General features: G+C 46.1%; 1 protein-coding gene across 1 annotated transcript in view; it reads left to right on the top strand.

Moving 5' to 3' along the window:
- The first annotated feature begins 2593 nt into the window (after window positions 1-2593).
- The window catches only part of NRXN3 (neurexin 3), a 1051320-nt gene continuing 1035377 nt past the window's right edge, over window positions 2594-18536 (top strand). Inside the window, exon 1 of the mRNA XM_086748180.1 lies at window positions 2594-2692. The gene's annotated coding sequence lies outside the window, so the exon portion shown is untranslated. The remainder of the gene's footprint in view (window positions 2693-18536) is intronic.

The raw sequence follows: 18536 nt of genomic DNA, 5'->3' as shown, positions 1-18536 counted from the left end.
AGATGTGAGAGAAAGAATTAGAGGAATTAGTCAGAAAAATCCACTCCCCTGTTGAGCAATTAGAGTATTGCTTGCTGGACAAAGAACTCTTCCTACTGCACTGTTTTCCTTTTGCCTCTGTTTTGCTCCACACCCCAGCGAAGACATGTATTACAATCTTAAAGAGACTTCTCTGCTCTTCTAATGTTTTCTCACTACTCTCTACCTATTTATAAAATGATGTCTGCTATTTTGGTGCCTAACTGTAACAATTTTTCAGAAGTAGAGGTCTATGTGTCTGAGTTATGCACAGTAAGATTATTTTTTTTTTTCAAAGTAGTTGTTATCTTCCCTGGTTCGTGTATAGCACTTTGAATAGAAGCTCCACAGTTAGTGAAGTCTCCTGTTCCCCTTTCTGATTTATAAATATTTTTTTCATGTGGAAGTCCTAGGTTTTTCTTTTTCCATTTGAAAGAATAGTGTGTGGATGAAAACTATCTTGTTTTCCCCAAATCTTACTGGGCTCACTTTACCCTTCTTGATTAAGCTGGCTGTAAGCTGCCATTGCTGGTTTATTTTTTCTCTCAGGATACATGCTGTTTTCTGTCTGCCAAACTGAAGAGGTTTAGCTCGGAACTAGAAGTGGAGCCTGTGCTGTTGTCATTGATTTTACATGGAAGATACTCTGGTGATAGGCAGCCAGATCAAAATATGATGCAACATAGTCTTAGAAGACCTCGGAGAGCGAAGGGCCAGAGGTGGTGCAGTTTCAGATGACTACCTCGTCAAATCATTACTTTGATAAACTGCAAGCTACAGAATGCTAGATTGCCAGAACTATCAGCAGGGGAAGAAAGGTACTAGAAGCCAGATTTTGTTGCCAGCTGCACATTTTAAATCTGGAGTTAACTATTGAAGTAAACGAAGTAATACCTGATTTTCTTCACAGTAATTGAGACCGGTATCTAATCCCATGCCCTGAGGAGGGATTGGTAGTTCTCGCTGCTCTTATGTTGTCCATATAAAATAGGAAGCTTAACAATAACCTGCCTTTGCACAGACATCTAAAGGGATAAATTCTTGCGCTTGGAATGCTGCTTTTGAGTCAGGAGGATGCCTCTTTGCCAGACCATTGTCACCTTGTTGAAATAGGTCTCCATTATCCTCTCTGTGCATGTATCTGAATTTGTTAGGAGATGTGAAGGACTGTGTTTTCCAGAGAAACTTCCCAGGGGGCTCCTAATACTACTTGAAACTATTTCTTAGTGTTTCTGTTTGGCTATTATCCACCTCAGACACAGCTGCATTTTGATGGTGGACAAAGTGATCAATACATACTGTATAAAATAATTATTATTTATTCTTTATTGGAGAGCTGTGAGTAGGCTCTCTGCTATGTAAAACGTAGAAAAAGACAAAAAGCCTTTGAATACTTGATCAGAAGGGGAAGGACAGGTAAATAGCTTTCCAGTCTGTCCCTAGGGCAAAAGCATTTCTAAGTGTCTAGCATTGCAGTATCGTACACAAGTTTTACAAGATTATAGGGTCTGGAGAGAGGGGCCGGGAGGTTTGATTTCTCACTTTTGGTTTTGTGTGCGCTTTGTGTGCATAATGTTCCTTCCTGCCAGTTGTCTTTGAGGTGGACTTTCAGCAGGAGAACACATTAAAAAAACTGCACATAGATGTTCCCCACAGAAGGCACTCTGAATCATGTTGTTCGCTAAGTACTGATAGTGATAAAATGATAAATAACAATACTTAGGATGCTAATTGAGATAAAATGATAAATAACAATACTTAGGATACATAACAATACTTAGGATAGGCACTCTGGGTAAAACATTGACCCCAGTTGCAGTCGATGGTGTCCGGCAGTCTCTACTTTTACAAGTGAGGGAATGAATGGATAAAAAGTTTGAGAGATTTGTGCAAAGTGACAAGGAGACTTAGTGGCCGGTTTAAATGAAATGGGCAGTGTCTAAATTGACGTGAAATACTCAGTAGGTTTGGGTCAAAGTCTGAGCTGGAAGGGAAAAATCTTTGTGAACTTAAAGGGTTTTGGGGGGATGACGGAGCCGATCGTCTGAGGAAAGCGCTACCGCCTGCTCGGACGGCAGGTCCCTGCTTGCTCGGCTAGCGTTGGCAAACTCCAGAAGGTAAAAATAAGCTGTATCTCTCCTTGCTGGGGCCAGAGGGGCAAGAATATCCCCATCGCGTGCCGGCCCGGTGAGGCAGCGCTGGAGGGACGAGATGCCGAAGGGGCCGAGGGCAGAAGAGGAGCTCCCGACCCCCTTCCCGGGAGGAGGAGCCGGCCACCTTGCGAGCCCGGGAGGAGAAGCCCGGCGGAGCTTTGCTGCCCCTGCCCGGGGCTGTGCCCGCTGCCGCGGCCGGGCGAACCGTGTCGAGGGGCCGGGGCCGCGGGCCCGCGGTCTCTTTAAAAGCCGGGACCGGGCGGGGCCGGGCCGGGCGGGCGCGGCGGCAGGGGGCGGCGGCGGCGTGCGCGGGGCTCGGGCAGCTCCGGCACCGCGGCGCGCTCAGCCCTGCGCAGCTCCGCCCGCGGCTCGGCTCGGCGCGGCGCGGCTCGGCCAGCCCTGCCCAGCCTCCCCGGGACACCCGCGAGCCTCCGCGGCCGGGGCCACGCTGGAGCCCCCTGCCCCGCAGCGGAGGCGAGCCGCGAGTTGGCGCGGCGGCCGGCGTCCGCCCGGCTGCGGAGGTGAGAGGGGGCGGCGGGCGGGGGGCGGCTCGGCACGGCCCGGCTTGGAACGGATCGGATCGGCGGGGGCTACCCGTCCGGCGGGCGCTGGTCGCCGCCGCTCCGGAGCTCCGCGGGTGGGTTTCTCCTGACCTCCCTCACGACAACTGTTTCGGATCGTTTTGTCCCTCTCTCCGCCGCCCCGGCGGGGCTGGGCGCTGCCCGCCCGGGCGGAGTGAGCGCGCACCGACCCTCCGGGACGCTCCGGCCCCGGCTCCTTTTGCCCGCTTTTTGGGAAATCGCAGTTCCCACGGCGGGGCTTTTTCGAAGTGGAAAACCGGGGGGCCTTGCGAAAAAGAAGACGACACTACGCTGAGTTACAGCAGGCAGACGCTTAGAGAGAGCCTGCTGCTTGGCTAAAGCTCAAGGATTTCTTTTAAAGGAAATAAGGAAAGAAGAGAGGCTGAAGATGAAAGTTTTAAATTTTTTTTTCTCTTTAATATTTTTTCTTCTTCCAAGTCTTCGGATCTATTACAGTAGCGCCTTTCCTCCCCGCCTTCCATTTGTTTGTATTAATGATTTAGTAGCCGTCTTGCCTGAAAACTTCCACCGTGAGCGACTGCTGTAGGTTTTCAGGCAGTCAGTGACCTTAAAGGTTGGTTCAATGCTTTCTTCGTGCAAGATATATGTGAAATAACAACTGTGGGTTTTGTTTTTTTTTTTTTCAGTTAAAAAAAATCCACCTGCTTTAAAATTTAAAAGAAAACATCATTCAGTCAGGGAGTGATGTAATTCTCCTACCTAAGGGCACTGACTCTGGTGCTTTGCAGGTGACTTGTCTTTTGCTTACTCTTTAAATCTATTTTAATTGCAATCTTTTGTAGCTAGGAAGTAACATATTTAACCAGTTCTCTTTGAGGATTAATTTTGTTAAAATTGAAATATTTCTCTTTCAATTTTTTTTTTCCTGATTTCTACCCCCCCTCAAAGAAAACAGTAAAAAAGATTAGGCATGAGATCAGCGGCGGAAAAGCCAAAGGATCGGGGAGGCAGAACCCAGGCTAAAAACATCAAATCCTTTATAAAAAGGACACTTTCAGCCTTTCTCTTTTCCAAGCTCTCTTTCCACCTTTCCGTGGTCAAACTATTCAACACTTCGTTGCGGATAGTTTTAAGAAATTATTTCTATTTTCCCTAAGTATTAATTGTTCTTCCTGTATTTTTTACTGCACGCAATTGTTCTCTAATAAGCACACCGCCCTCCTAAAAAGGTGAATATTGAAATGACCGCTCACCAATACCTGCTTATTGCATATTTTGAGGGGCTATTTTTGAGGGGGTGAACTCTTAACTAGACTGGTGAGAAGTCAAAGAGAAATGTTGTGTACGTGGGGGAAAAATTGATCACAAAAGGTTTTGTTTGCCGTGATGACAGTCAGTTATTAATTGTAACGTGAACCAGAAGGGTGTTACGTTTGTCACTGGTTTTAGTTAAAATGCTCACCCGTGTTAAGTTGGGCAAGTTTATCTAAGGGTTAGTAGTATTTTTTGGGGGGAGGAGGTTGCAGAGATTATTACTCTTGGTTTTGGGACTGGACGCACTTTATCGGCTGAAGGAACTAGATTATTGTATAGACGTAATTTTCCATTTCTCTATCGGTTTCTTTTTGGTCTTTGGCAGTTTCTTATACATTCACCTCTCTCTAACAAATTGTCTGGTTTTCGGGAGTAGGGAGGTGCAGCTGGGGACATTAGAAGTTTGGGGATACTGGGAGCAACAGGACCGTATTTATTTATTAAAAAAAAAAAAAAAGAACTTAGGAGGTGAGGATTCTCTTTCTGGAGCATTCGGGCACCTTCTGGTGGGGTATGTCTCTAAGCTTTTAATTATTTATTTCACTTTTGTCCTTTAAAAAAAAAAAGAAGTAGAGTGAAACCCAAATGAAACAAAATAAAATTAGAGTAAACGTTTAAAAATAAATAAATAAAGGAAGGGAATGGCTAAAAGCCCAATACTTGATTTCATCTTCCTGGTGGTGATGGCTTCTCAATAGAAGCGGTATCTGCCGATATCGCCACTGTTCCATGGCTGTAGCCTGGCCTCATTTTACGCTGCCTTTCCACTGAACATGTTGACGTGCTGCTGCTTATATAAGGGGAAGAACAAATTCAAGCGGATTAGTGCTTGGGATTTTGAGATCGGCTACTCAGATCGTGTTGTGGGTTTTTTCCTTTCCTTGGGGGAGCTGATGGGGGAAGGCTGGCGAATGATGGAGGGGGTGAAATCGGGATGTGTGGTTGGAGGAAGATGGGGGTGATGCGGGGAGCAGCTTATTCGCATAATGTCTGCGCTGCATCCCTTTTTCTTTTCTTTTAATAAAACCCATTATCTCTAAAAACACGTTATTCTTCAGCCCGGTCTAAAAAAAAAATTAGTGGGAGGGGTTATCATAGTGAGAGGGTTTGGTATGGGAGTCATTAGACCCACTGCTGCAAAACCAAGATACAGAAATCCATCTGCACCAACATTTCGGGGGGAGGGAGGGCGTAGGGAGGGGGGAAGGGATGGATTGTCTATCTTGGATTAGCGAAGTGGCGCTTTGTATTCTTCGTTTTCCTCCCCATTTTCTGCCATTTCTCCCCATCCCCCTCATCTGCACACCCGCTTTCCTCCTCCCAGCCCCCACCCCCCCGAAGGTTTCTCGTCCCTTGACGAGAAAATTCTGTGTTACATCCTGATGGCTCTGCGGCTTTTTTTTTTTTTTTTTTTTTTTTTTTAGTGCATCACAACAGTGGCACGATGACCTTTGCTTCGTGCCACACAGATTCGGGTTCCTGATAGGAGTGTGACTGCAGCTTGGGCACACGTGCATGCACTCGTACACCCGTAGTCACATACCTAGGACAGGCCGTGATTTAATTCCAATTTTTGTGTGTGTGTCTTTGTGTGTGTGTGCGTGCGGCTGATAAACGTTGGCAGAGGGTAGGGAACGTAGTAAATGCCAAAGGCACGTCCATCCATTTCGCCAGCCCATCTCACCGCTCTCTTCTCCCGGACATTGTGTCACACATCATGAGATTTTGTGTTGGGGAGGGGTGTGCCCTATGTGGATGGTAGGGGCCTGGGGGTTGGAGAGAGCGTATCTGTACTGGGGAGGGAGAAACTGGGGAGGGGCAAAATGGACCTGACGATGCTAATAACATTATTTTGGTCAAATGAACGTCTGGTGATAATGATTCAGTGTAACCATCCGTGAAATACATGCTTGCGACACACTGGAATAAAGGTTACTCCAGGGAGCTCCGGCAGATCCAGGCGTGCTTGGGGGAGTAAGCCTTCCCCTTGATGGGGAAAACAACATTCATAAATGCCCCAGGCCCCCTCCCTTGCCAACGCCTCCTTACATGTCCGAGCCAGAGGGCATTGCGATAGAGAGGGGGTGGGCTGCGCTGGAGCCAGGACCAAACAAAGCCTTCCTGCCTTGTCCTCCTGTGCCATCCTCCCTTGCCGTCTCTGAGCTTATCCATGCGGTTGATCCAGACGATGCAGGAATATCACCATTTCCATGCAGTCCCTGCTGGAGGCTGGAGGGTAGGGAATCGAGAGAGGAAGGGAAAAAATTCCTTATATTTTTGTTGTAGGATATGCAGGAGAGCCATGGCTTTTTGGGTCCGAGTAGAGCAGGGAAAAGGCTGGGGAGGGGGGAGAGCAAAGGAAGAGGGGAGTCTCTTTGTCCATCCATCCCTCCCTTCCTTCTTTCCACCAGCTTGAACGTGGGGAAGGGCCTGGCAAGCCTCGGCAGGTGGCTGTGGGTAGCTTGTGCGCAGGGGTGGGGGAGCCAAGGCAGTGAGAGGGGGGCTTTTTCTGGGTTTCAGGCAGGCCAGGACCCTCTCCACGGCTTGCAGACCTGCTCAGCACCCTCCTTCTCTGGGTGCAAAGAATCTCCTTGCTTGGTTGCAGGCTGTTCGCACCCAGGCAGAAGGGAGCAGGGAGAGAAAGGTGCTTTTGTGGTTCCGCCAGCCGCTGCTTCTCATCTAGTCCGTGTGGCTGTGCCTGCTCCGAGGTCTCTGTGTTTCTGGATCTTTCCACTTCATGGAGCAATAGCAAAAGCTGAATAAATAGATCTGTCCAGGGCTATTGTTGTTTGCCTTTTGCTTTTCTGCTTTCTCTATGACCTTGAGGTGCAATGGTAAACTACAGCCAGGAAGATGAGGCAGCAGCGTGTCCAGTGCCCCACACTGTTGGTGTGGGTGATGCCTGGAGAGATACTCGTTTCCCCTGCTTTGTGCTCACCAGAGGCCAATCCTGCCTCAGCTGCCCAGCTTCACCAGCAGTTACTTTCTGATCTCTCCCTGCCCTCCCTTTTACCCCAGTTGCTTCAGAAGCTGTTGTTCTGCAGCTCCTGTGCTTGTAGGCCAGACATGGCTGCTGTTGAAGATGATGCGGTGGCCAGCTGAGCAACAGGTGGAGGGTTGCTGCTTGCTCCCTAGCCCTGGAAACTGCTTCCCTGGTACCCTGCAGGGTGAAGATGGGCCCTGGTTTTGTGGTTCTTCCGTTTCCCCAGTGACTGAGGTACTAGTGTGTTCTCATGGCACGGCGAGCCTCTGTTTATGAATTATTTGTTAGCAGGAATAGGAAAGGTTGGAAAAAAGCATTATTGTAGGTAAACTTCAATGATTGCAATGTGAGTTTTGTAGCTCAGCCGTCCCTGCCTGTGGTGCTTTGTCCTTCCTTGAGCTTGCACAGCCAGTCAAACAGAGTGAACTTCACATAGCACTGGACCTTACTCCTGACCCTAAAGGATTTTCACCCTTGAAGTAAAAGGGGAACTCAGTTCCTGCAGAGCATTTGGAGGGTAATTTGTGGTAGTGATGATGGTGGATTTTAAGACCTAAGTTCCTGTGCAAAAAGGAAGTAAGTATGCCTCTTTCCTCCGTTTTCAAGCAAGTTACCAAGCCATCAGGTGGAGGCAGCTCTTTTTTTTTTTTTGTGGTCGAACTGGATTTAAAGCCTCAACCTAAAGGACATCTTCAAACTGTGCAAGATCTTCTGGCTCTTGTCTGGCATATCCCTGGGAAGGGAGAATTTAGTCTCTTTCTTGTTGTAGCAGCAGTGGTGTTTTGGTAGAGCTACTGAACTTCTTGCTTTTGTAGCCTTCTCCAGGGCTCTTGAGTTTACCTGTCTTGAGAAGTGGAGTGTATTCTTCCCCCTTGATTTTTTTTTTTTCTTCTTTGCCCCCTCCTTAGGTCTGCGCTCTAGGCATGTGCAAGTGCGTGTCTGGATACTGGCTGAGCTGTGATACGCTGTAGCAAGGATAAGGCCACACAGTGATCTGGCCAAGAACAAACTGAAGCAGCCAGAAGCTTTGCGATGACCAAAAGCCAGACTGCTTTTATCTGCCCTGCCCCCACCAGCATGAAGAGGAGACAGGCTTTATTTTGGGACTATTGCCAATGCAGCTGGAGCCAGAAATTACCCAAATTTTGGTTAAGCTTTGGAAATTTTTGTCAGCTCTCTTCTCCCCTTCATCCCCCTCTTCTAGTTAATAACAGAGTCTGTCAATCTAGCAGAGTTGGCTCTTAATTCATACAGCAAGTGATGAGGAAGATATTTTGCATTTCGGAAACCAAGATGCTAGAGGGATTGGTAGCTTCTTGAAACGAGCACACTAAATAATCATGGGTCAGGTCGTTTGCTTTTTCTTTGGTTTCTCCTCACATAGGCATAGACAAAGTCAATTCATGTGTGTAAAGGATTTTGAGAATCAAAGATAGTGTTTTGACCTCTCACTGTCATTCCAAACAGCCAGACCAAGACATGTTTGTAGAAAGATAGTATGGAGAAGTTTTTTCTTCCTTTCTTCTCGTTGTGGGCAGTGCATGGCATTTGCAGTGTTCTGTGTACTTCTTTTTTTTTTTTTGGAATGGAAAAGTCATGATTTTAGGTTGGGCTTGCCCGAGTATGGTTTTGCTGGGGTCTGGGAGGGATGAAGTGGATGAAAAGTTGAGTGATAAGACTCCTGGTGGAAATATGCCAGTGGTGTTAGAAGATCCCATGTCCTTCCTTAAAGGAAGGTGGGGATGCAATTTCTGTGGTTGCCATTCACAGAAAAGGGCTCTCTGAGCACCGTGGATAGCTCTTGGGAATTGTACACCACACAGCCAGCTTGGTAGAGTCCTGCATCTGGGCTAAAGCCTGCGGTCTCCTGGGACCCTGGGTTGCTGCGGGCGTCACTGTTTGGCTTTGCAGAGGGCGGTGGAGGTGCGCCCGCGGCCATCAGAAGTTCAACGCTGTCTGAAATGTGACCCCTCGCTACAGAATGGATTGAATGGATTAGGTCTTCACTTGCCTTGCTTCCTCATGTTTCTTAGAGCTTTCCCCTTGTCTCTCACAGCCCTGTGCCTGAGTTCTCTCCGAGCCATGCTCCCCTGCCTGCTTCTTGTCTGCTGGCAGCAGGAGTGAGCAGGCGTGTTGGGAAGGGGATGTCAGGGATGAGGAGGCCTCTGTGAGTATGCCTCTCATCTCTCAGCAATGTGCTCAGCTCCTGTCCTTTCCAAATTCCTTTTCTCTGCCCTTGATGGTGAGGGACGGCTTATTTTGAACACAATCTGCTTGTGTCATTCCTGGCCCTGCCAGTTGTCATCCATCACATCACAGGAACTAATTAACACTGGTAGCTTTGGATCCTGGGAATGACAGTGCTGGAATAGTAGACTATTTCAAAGATCCCGATGTCTCTCTTCATAACTAGGGCAGTGCAGCCCAGCTCAGGAGTTCATGGACTGTTGTCTCTTGCATGCTGCACCCTTGCTGTAGTGAGGGTGCCTGTGTGTTTAGCCGGGAGGGCGCCAAGGGCCTAGGCCTGCCTCGTAATGCCCTTGACAGTGCTGCAGCATCCCCTGCGTCCAAGTACCTCCCAGCAGCTGGATGAGAGCCAAGGAATGGGATAGAATAATAATTGATGAGGATGGGGGGAGGTATGATGTAAATGTTTTGAAGCTGCCGGTAGCTTCTCCACTGCCTTTGAGTACATATAGCTGTGCGTAGTCCCAGGATCTCTTTGTGAATTTGACCCTGGGAGCATCCTCTGCTCATGGCAAAGCACGCTCTCCTGCTTCCGCTGCACTGCTGATCCTATTGCTGTGTTGATGGGGGGGTGTCGTCAGGGGATTTGAAGTGCTGCTCCCATGGGGATGGCAGGTTTAAAGGTGAGGCATCGGTCATATAGGGAGGCTACCCAGAGAGCACTTGCTCTCCTTCTCCCTCTACTTTCTGCCTTTCCTGCTGTTGTGAACCACTTTGAAGGAGGGGAAGTGTCCCAGGGGTATGGAAAGGAAGGTAGCTAAAAAAGAGGGTGGTGTTTGCTGGCAGCTGAAGGAGGATGAGGAGAGGAAGAACTCTCCAGCGGAGTAGCTGTCTGATGGGACTGGCTGCATCTGCAGAGCAGGGAGGTGCTGGCTTCATTTCATTCTGCTGTTGCAGCCCATTTTTTTTTTCCCAATAATGTGTTAATTAAACATTGATTTCAGGGGAAAAAGGAATCTGCTTGAACTGCAGAAACTAAATGGAATGTGGAGGAACAGGATCTGGTGAGGGATGTGTGGAAGGACCTTCTGTCAGCTGTCTTTATGACCAGTCATGGAGGGAAGCAAGGAAAGGGCTGGAGAAAAACCTGTTCACCTTAAGTTTAGAGTCCTTCACTCATCTTAAGGGGGGATTTTTGTTCCTTCTGTAGCTGCACAATTTTCAACTGATGTGTGCTAAGGAATTACAAGGTAGTCAACTATTTTCTTCCTAAATTTGAGTATCAAAATACTTCAACTTTATTAAAAAGAGAAACAGAAGAGAGATTTTTTCAAGGCATGTTAGTGTTCAAGAGGCTTTCTGTTCTGTTTGACACTCTTGATTTTCTACTCTTGTGGTTACTATTGTATCTATAAATTAATTAAGCTGTGGTGCAAGTTAAGGCACCAGTCATCATGGTGTACTTGCCATCCTTACTTGCAGATATCTAGTAGCTTGACTGACCTTCATTTACTGCCTGTGGATAAGTCAGTCACTGAACGTGGGTATAAGATTGTGATATGCACATTTAACATTTTCTCTTCTGGTCCTCAGAGCACTGGAAGGTGAGACAAGATTGTGATCTCTCCCTCCCTTGCTTGGTTGAACTCTCTTCTGTTCATTAGACTGGAAGACCCAGTGGTAGGTTGTGCTGCCCTCCTTTTGTGCTTCTAGGTGTTAGGGGCGCAGGGGGAAGATAAGAGTCCTTGCTGTAGTCTGAGATCTTATCTGGACTAAACATGTCTATGCTGATGTAAGCAATATATTCTTACAGCATTAAAGAGTTTGATTTGAATTATTTTGACTGTTGTGCTTTCTTCCTCACTAGTTCTGGGAAATAACGGAAAGGAGGGGATAACCTGTCTGACCTTTCTGAGCATTGTGTAAGTCTGAATTGAAGTGATTTTGCAAAGATCTCGGTCAGTTCATGCAATAAGCGAAACTGCAGTGTTGTCCTGAGAAGGAACCTGTCCTGACTGCAAAATTCCTTTCTGCACCATCAGCAATATCAGACTACAGAAGGATGTGCTGCAGCATCAGGACACATTTGAAAAGGAACAGATTAAGCCATGGAGCAACTATTTTCCAGGAAGATTTTTGACCTATTGATGGCTGGTGAGACCCACAGAATCACAGAATGGTTGAGGTTGGAAGGGACCTCTGGAAGTCATCTGATCTAACTCCCTGCTCAAGCAGGGCCACCTAGAAAAGATGACCATGTCCAGATGGCTTTTGAATATTTTCAAGGAGGGAGACTCCACAACTTTTCTGGGCAACCTGTGCGAGAGCTCAGTCACCCTCACAGTAAAAAAAGTGTTTCCTGATGTTTAGACAGGACCTCCTCTGTTTCAGTTTGTGCTTCTTGCCTCTATTTCAGTTTGTTCCTGGTGCCTGTCACTGGCCACCACTGAAAAGAGCATGGCTTTGTTATCTGTACTCCCTCCTTTTAGGTATTTATGTACATTGATAAGATCCCCCCTGAATCTTTTCTTCTCCATGCTAAACAGTCCCAGTTCTCCCAGCCCTTCCTCATATGAGAGATGCTTTTAATCCTCTTCCTGGCCCTTTGTTGGACTCTCCACATTATATCCATCTCTCTTTTGTAATGGGAGGGTCTGGAACTGGATACAATACTCCAGGTTTGGCATCACCAGTGCTGAGCAGAGGGAAAGGATCCCCTCCCTTGACCTGCTGGCAACATTCGTGATGCAGCCCAGGATGCCAGTAGCTGCCTTCTGCGCAAGGGCACATTGCTGGCTGGTGTTCAACTTGGTGTCCACCAGGACTCCCAGGTCCTTTTCTTCTAAGCTACTTCCCAGCCATGTGACCCTCAGCATGTAGTGTTGCATGACCCATGAACACCACTACAATGATTTGGAGTGTCAGCAGAGCAGGTGGGATGGTCCTTGACTATTAACTGAAGAAGCATAAGTTTGGAGTTCTTTCCCAGAATGTCAGACCAGTTTTTCATACTAGTCGTCACTTTCTCCATCCACTGAAAATTCAGAATTATCATTTGTAAAGTATTATGAGTTCCTTGAAAGGAAGGCTTCGTGTATATGAGAAGAGAATAATTCCAGTTGGAAGGAACCTACAATGATCATCTAGTCCAACTGTCTGACCACTTCAGGGTAGACCAAAAGTTAAAGAATGTTATAACAGGCATGGGACATTGACCACCCCTCTAGGAAGCTCTTCCAGTGTTTGGTCACCCTCTCTGTAAAGAAGTATTTCCTGCTATCTGGTCTGAACCTCCCCTGGTGCATCTTAGAAACATTCCTACACATCCTGTCACTGAATAGCAGAGAGAAGAGATTAGCACCTCCTTCTCCTCAGTTCCTCTCCTCAGGAAGCTGTAGAGAGCAATGAGGTTGCCTCTCAGCTTCCTTTTCTGCAAACTACACAACCCAGATTCCTCAGCCACTTCCCACGGGACATGCTTTCCAACCCTTTCACCAGTTTTGTTGCCCTTCTCTGGACGTATTCAAGTACCTTTACATCCTTCTTAATTTGTGAGGGGGAGAGAGAGTCCAGTTTCTTTAATTGTTCTGTTACTATGACTGGTTATACACTGCAATCTTTTTGTGGACCATGAAGAAAAGAAATTTTAAATTATTGGGTTTTTTGACTTTTTTTTGAGGGGAACAGAGATGGGAAATTCAGGAATCCTGTGATGAGACTAAGGCCAGCCTTAGTTGGCACAACATACAGTCTGATATTGCCTTGAAGTCCTGGAATCAAAAGCTGCTGGCTTGTCTGGTCAGCTCATGCACCACTTTGGAAGAAGGTATAATACAATATACTTTCAGGTATGTGCATTTAAAATACCTACTGTATATCTAGGAATCAAATGTTAAGGGCTTTACAGGAAAATACAAGGAAACAAATTAATCCTTGGTGTAATTTCACAGAAGTCATCAATCAAATGCATATTGAGGGTGTATCTGACAACGGTGGGCCAAAATACATAATTTTGTTCAGCCAAGTCTTAAGGATTTAGCTCGCTATAATTAAGATTTTTAAATATGTCCCTTGGTGTCTTTGTTGGTTGATATGACCTAGTTAATGGGTTGCCAGCAGCTCTGTTTGGTACTAGCTTGGGTCGTAGAATGACGTGGTGCCTGGGACGTTGCGCTATTTCTTTGGCAGTAGATTGTAATTTAATTGAATAAATGTATTTTACGAGGCTAGAGTGAGCTACTGCTGTTTACTAAGACCACAGTGTATCAGGTAGAAATGCAGAGTGAAAAGGGAGTACCTTTTGATAAGGCAGTAACTCTTTTCTTTAAGAAGTTTGCCTAAACACAGCAGTTCTTCCTTCCATGCTCTCTTTGTTGCCAGTGTGTAACATGAGGCAGGAAGTTGATCTGCTTTCTTGGCACAACGTAGGACATGTACCTATTGAACTGGAAAATGGTCTGAATTTGATAAGAAAATGTTTATTAAAGACAAATGAGAAGTACTGCACTTGGGAAGGTGAAATCAAATGCCTGTATGTAAAATGGGGAATAATGAGCCAGGCAACAGAACTGCAGAAGAGGATCTGGGAGTCACTACAGTGAGTCAGAGACTGAACGTGAGTCAACAGTGTGGTGACATTGCAAAAAAGCAAATCTCATTTTAGGGTGTATTTAACAGGAATGTCACGTGTAGCACACAGGCAGTAGCTTTTCTACTCTAGCAGCTGCTGCTGAACACAGCAGAGCAGCAAAACCAGAAACAGTGGAAGGAGATGAGGAGAGGGCAGCCAGGGCAGCGAGCACCACCTGCGAGGAGAGGCTACGAGAACCAGGTTGGTTTAGTCTAGAGAGAAGGTTGACGAGGGACGTAAAAAGTCTTCCAATATTTAAAAGCTTGTTTTAAGAAGACAGTGATTAATTGTTCTCTGTGTCCACGGGGGATAGGACAAGAGGTAATCAGCTTAATTTGTAGCAAGGAAGATGTAGAGATAGGTGCTAGGAAAGCTTTGTGAGTATTTGGATATTTAAGCATGAAAACAGCTTACCAAGAGAGGTTGTGGTGCCCTCATCAAAGGAAGTTTTAAGAGCAGATAAGACAGAGAGACACTAGATTTTATCTAGGTTGTTTTATTACAGTTTTGCCCAGTTCAGAAGGAGAATGGGCTGCCTGAACTCCAGAAGTCTAGTCTCAACACCTCTTGCGCTCCCTGAAAGGCAGCCTTCTCCCCTCTCTGGCTGTTGTGGTGGGAGTGTGGGGAGGCAGGGCCAGGGTGAAGCACTCCCTCTGCAATGCCCCTGCAGCACCTTCCATGCTCCTGGCATGATCCAGTTTTACATTGTGTGTCCCTGAAAGGCTTGAGGGAGCTTGTGTGTTTTGGCAGTGTCACATTAGCATCCAGCATGGTAAGCTTTTCAGTTTCTGCAGATAACAAGCAGAGGGCTGGCCCAGCTTTCTGTGTCCTTATAACTAGGAAATGGAAGTTATTAGAGAATCTTATCCCACTAACTGATTAATTTATACTGGGAAGATTTAGACAAATGATTTGGAGATGGAAAGAAGACTTCCACTTCTGCTTTCACCTATTAAAAACCACTGCAGGTTTGTATGGTGTGTCATAGTTACTACAAGATGATTTTTCTGTGCTCTTCCATCAAAGATAGTGGGCAACGGCAAAGGAATTTTCCTCTCTGCAACAATCTTTTCTTCCAGTTGCCTAATGCAGAGTAGTGTGGATTAGGTATTGCAGAGAGGTGCATTAGCACCCAGTGGATTTGAGAAGAGGGAGCCTGATGCCTGATTCAGTAAAGACACATACTTCAGTACTTGTGAAAGGGGCTCATGGCACTTCCAGAGAGGAGGAAGTTGCTCAGGGAATGGGGCTGTTCTTCCCTGAGTATTCAGCAAAACCTTTCAGTGGCTACTAGAAAGTAATCCGAGACATGCTTGGTGTGTTATTTATATATTTTCCTGAATCTTAGATTTACGTGAACAGCCTGTCTGGAGCTAGTTGGGTGTAGAAGTGAATTTCTGAGCATCTCCAATGCAGAGAGCTGGTTTCCCTAACAAGCCTTCTCAAAGAAGGAAGTTTCTTCCTTTTGGTTTTACAGAACATCCAGGAATATATGCTTGTTGGACTTGGATAATTTTGAGCTTGGCTACTATATGGGCACATAGTTTGTAATATAACCATTTTCCACCTCCTTACATAAACTTGTAACGCAAGCTCCTGCTATTCTTCAGATGAGTGGAGAATGAAGGTATTATCCTCTACTACTTGGCACTAGAAGTGAGTCAGGGTTGATACACAAAAGTAGGAGGCAACAGTTTGTGTGTAGGAAGCTTGTTCTGTCCAGGGAAAATCTGAGGGTTATATGCAGGGCGTTAGTCCTGCTGCACTAAAAGGCTGGTATCTTCTTCTGGAGCTGAGTTCACACACACTCACCATTTGGAGCATATGGAGAGCTCAGCAGATTCAGGCCTCAAGGGATGGCTGGTGAACTGGTCGAAGGTAGGTTGCGATGTAATTATTTGTTTACGAGGCCCCATATTGCACCAAGTAATAATTGTTTATGAACTCTTCTGTGGAGTCAGGAGGGAAACATTCCAACCCAAGGAGATAGTGAGATATAACCTAATTATTGTTGTTATCCCTGCCTATTGTGGTAGCACCTACACAATCCTGGATCAAACGCAGGGCAAAAAATGTTCCCTGCCCCGAAGAGCTAGCAAACTAAGGATGAGACAGGAGACAACAGATGGACACAGATAACTGGGGGAGTACAGAAAAACAAAGATTGGTCAGCAGGATGGGTGGTATGATAGCATGTTGACAGCTTAGCTGTTATCAAGCTTTCTGTAGGCATGTGGCAAAGGATTACAACAATAATTCAAGCTGCGGCCCTTGCTTTGGTGTTTTTGTGTGTGTATCTTCCATCTGTTTTATTTAAATAGCTTAATTCTCACTTCATGAGAATTTTCTGTCCCTAGACTTCCCATCATTTGTCTTATGTAGGTAGGGAGACACACTGGTCCAGCAATGAAGTGTCCACTGCAGTTTTTTAAGGGAAACTGTAGTTTCTTATTATGAAAAGAGAATGAGACAGTAAGTACAGGATTTTGATGCTGAGTGTTTAAAAGGATGCTGAGAAAAGACTGATGAATCTCAGCAGGATGGACATCCAAAGTAAGTGGCATAACACAGGAGGTTTATTGGCCAAAGTGGTGTCTTACCAAGGTGCACTGCCTGTGCTAGTAGCTGCATTCTCACATGTGCCTTCTTTTGGGTGTTGCCTTGAGAGGGCTACAAAATGCAGATAGATGTTAGGATGCCCTTATTTCTGAACTTGTATTATATCAAGTAGCACTGTATGCCGCTGTGATGTCCTGTCTTTTACCATGTGGTTTGTTATCATCACACAGTATGACAACATCAGGCATGTTAGAAGTGTGCCTGTTATTAACCCTTATGTTGCCAACACCCATCTCCCTTCTAGTTTTGCCTGCCATGCCATTTGTTGTTCAGCAGCCCAGAAGTGATCTCTGTAATGGTGAGTAGTTAAAATAGTCTAAAACGTAAAGCTTGAACTGTCCAATCAAGTCTTATTTAACTTTTTCTGTGTGAAGTGGTTGCTAGGAATCCTCCAATACAGACAAACTGCAGAGTTATGGGGCCATTAGTGCTAGCACACATTTTTGGGGCAAGCGTTTATGGAAAAGGGAGTTGGGTGCTTGGGGGTTTATTCCTGGCTCTACTACAGAATGCTGTGTACCTTTGGAAACAAGTGATTAAAAGCACGTTTTTTTTTTTGATCTCTGAATATCTCCGTGCTTCAGTTTGTCCTTCATGCTCACTTAGTGGATGGTGAGGTTTCATGGCTGCTTATAGAGTGTTTAGGTTTGGAGCTGAAGAGTATGGAGAATGAGGACCACATATTCAGCTCTTCTTCAGCTGAACACACCCAGCTCTCCCAGCTTCTTTGCATATCATGCTCCAGCCCCAACCATCATGATTGTTCTTCCAGTAGTGAAAGCTAATTGTGTACTGAACCGTGTTAGCAAAAGCATATACAGCAGGTCAAGAGATGGGATTATTTCCCCATACTTAGCACTCGTGGGACCACATCTACCTACTGTGCCCAGTTCTGGAACCCCCAGCACAAGAAAGATATTGGCAAATTGGAGCAAATTCAGTGAAGAACCCCTGAGGAATATAGTTAGTAGCTGACTGCCACTGGGTTGTTGTACCACTGACCACTAGCCTTTGAGTGCAGTGGTTCAGACAGTTTTCCATGCGATCTGCTGTACACCCATCTGGTTCCAACTCTCTGTAAATTGTTTACGGTTATATTATTGGAGACTGTTTCAAAAGCTATACTCTCTTTTTCTTAGGCAATCCAGCTGATTTTTCCCTTGGTGAATCCACGCTGGCTGTTCCCAGTCACTTTTTGGTCATTCGTATGCTTGGAAGTGAGTGACAGGAGGATTTGCAACATAACCTTCCCAGGGAATGATGCTAGGCTGGCCAGTCTGTAATTTACTGAATCTTCCTTCTTGAAGACAGGTGTGACGTTTGCCTGTTTCCAATCATCAGAAGCCTCCTCAAGTCACTGTGACCTTTCCAACATGACAGAGAGTGACCTCACAGTGACATCAGCTGTTGTTGCATCCCTCAGTGCTGTTGGGGCAACTTCTTTGGTCCCAGGGACTTGAGCATCCCTGATTTGCTTAAATGGTCCCTAAGTCAGTCTTCCTCTGCTGTGGGTAGTAGTTCTGTTCCCCGGATCCTTTCACTGGGGTCATGGAAAAGGAAGGCTGAGAAGAGTCCTTGCCAGTGAAGATGAAGGCAAAAAAGGCATCAGAGGACCTAAGTGTTTCTATGCCTTCTACCACTAGTCCCCTGTCCCATTCAGCTTTGTACCCACAATACCCTTGGTCATCTGCTTGCTACCAGTGTGCGTTTAGAAGCACTTCTTGCTGTCTTTCACATTTTGTGAATTTTCATGCAATTTCAAGCTTTTCTAATTTTTGTCTTGACACACACAGGCAGAGTCTCAATAGTCCTCCTGGGGAGCATACCCCAACTTCCACCTTCCATTTGCTTCCTTTTGTCTTTGAGCTCTGTCAGGAGTTTCCCATTCAGCCGCCTGCTGCTTTCCGCACCCGCTTGGCTTCCCACACAATTGAATTGGACTGTTCTTGTGCTTTGAGGAGTTTGTTCTTTAAGATCAGCCAGGTCTCCTGGGCCCCTTTGCTGGATTATCCCATGTAAGTGCTCAGCGAATGACTTCTTAAAGCTCTCCAGTGATTTTTCTGTCACCATAATTGTGCTAGGAAAGTGGT

This window comes from Chlamydotis macqueenii, chromosome 5, assembly GCF_036417535.1.
Source record: "Chlamydotis macqueenii isolate bChlMac1 chromosome 5, bChlMac1.mat, whole genome shotgun sequence".
In the NCBI taxonomy this organism is placed as follows: Eukaryota; Metazoa; Chordata; class Aves; order Otidiformes; family Otididae; genus Chlamydotis; species Chlamydotis macqueenii.
This window is presented reverse-complemented; position numbering and strand designations above follow the sequence as displayed.